Source organism: Anguilla anguilla, chromosome 1 (assembly GCF_013347855.1).
Source record: "Anguilla anguilla isolate fAngAng1 chromosome 1, fAngAng1.pri, whole genome shotgun sequence".
NCBI classification, from domain to species: domain Eukaryota; kingdom Metazoa; phylum Chordata; class Actinopteri; order Anguilliformes; family Anguillidae; genus Anguilla; species Anguilla anguilla.
Window position 1 is genome coordinate 3711154 of NC_049201.1, and position 1737 is coordinate 3712890.

Sequence of the window (1737 nt, forward strand, 5' to 3'; positions counted from 1 at the left end):
TCCATTAATGACCTGAAAGGCAGTGGTTTTCCCTACAGCCTGAATCGGGCTCCAGAAAGACTCCGAAAGTTGGTACTGAACAAAAGGGTACGAGGTGAAAACTGTAAATAATCTGTGTTCTTTATTCTGCAGAAGGGGAGCCGGTTCATGCAGCACAGATTTACATCCAAACCCCACAGAGAGGCGGTCCCTCTGGGCATCTATATCACGCCTGTCATATCACTCGCGTTCATATTTAGCATTAGCATATCATTTACTTGTTGCACTCTGCTGATTCACGAAGAAGAGTCAAGTAAGGTCAAGATTTATTACATCTGAGAGGAAGCTTCAGGCAGAACTCCCAACACACCACATCCAGGCCCCCCTCTCCGTCTAGATCAGGGGTTTTCAATCTATTCTGATCCAGCCCCTCACCCCTCCCACCCAGGCTCAAAGGCATCCAGGGGACCCCCATCATAAATTTTAAAAGGGATATATTTTTAAAAATATATTTCCAAAAACTATATGGCCATTGTATGTCAAGTGACGCCAGGGAGCCCCTGCAGTACCGTCAAGGACCCCCAGGGGTCCACAGACCGACCCCCAGTTGAAAACCCAGTACAGTATTACAGTACTACAGTATTAGTTATCAAATATAACTATGGGTATGGATATTACTGATACGTTCGTTAGTAAAAATACACACGTAGTATCTATACATAATTCCAGGATATGATTCATCCGCACATTTTAACGCCAACAACCCCCTAAAAATACCCAGTGCTGGGCCCCGTTCCCAGGCCAGCCAGCCCCTAAGCCTGCATCACACGGCTGATAGGCTATTTATCCCTTTTTTAAAAAAAAATATGCTGCACACGCTCTCCAAACTTTCTCCAAAGCACCATTTTTAAGACCGCGAAACGAGATGCGCTGCACGTTAAAAAATTTTTTTTTTTAAAAAGCAGACGGCCCCTCTAATAGCACCCAGACCTGCTGTTTATTATTCTCCAGCTAGCGTGCGGTACACTCACACAGTGCTGATGCTGACCTGGACTTTTTTTTTTTTTTCTTTTCTTTTTTTTGATCTGGATGATAATAACACTTCATTTCTTCTCTCAGCCAGGAGCAGGTTTATGGGGGGGGGGGGGGGGCTATGTTTGACCCCCCGGGAAACCCCCCCCCCCTTGCTAAAAGCACTGCTGCACTGCAAGTGCTGAGTTGTTCCAGCTTTTGTTAGGGGCCTCGGGGAAAAGCACATAAACAACATAATTGCTCCGTAATGGAGCCGCTGGCTCTGGTAATAACAGTTAATAGCAGGTAATAACCACTCCCACAGGTAATAACAGGTAATAACCACTCCCACAGGTAATAACAGGTAATAACATCCCCGCATCAGGACCGCTGCAGTTTAAGTTTTTTTTTCTCGTTTTTTTTTTTCTCTCTCTCTCTCTCTCGTTGCCGGGGGGGGGGGTGCGGGAGGAAAGCAGAACTTGGCCAGGGCTCAAGACTCCCTTCCTTCCTTTCTTTCAGCGGTTGCCAAAATCATTGCCGCAATGAAATCTCTCCATTTCCCTTCGTACCTCGCCACACGAGCGCAATCGTGTCGCCGGCGTTCCCCGCGCGCGCGAACGAACGCTCTCATTACCGCCGCAAGGCTTCTAAAGCCGCGCAGGCGTGAGAGAGCGCCTACGTACGCACGGCCGACAACAATGCCGTTCTCTACGGAGGAGGAGGAGGTGCCGTCATCTTAAAACGAGC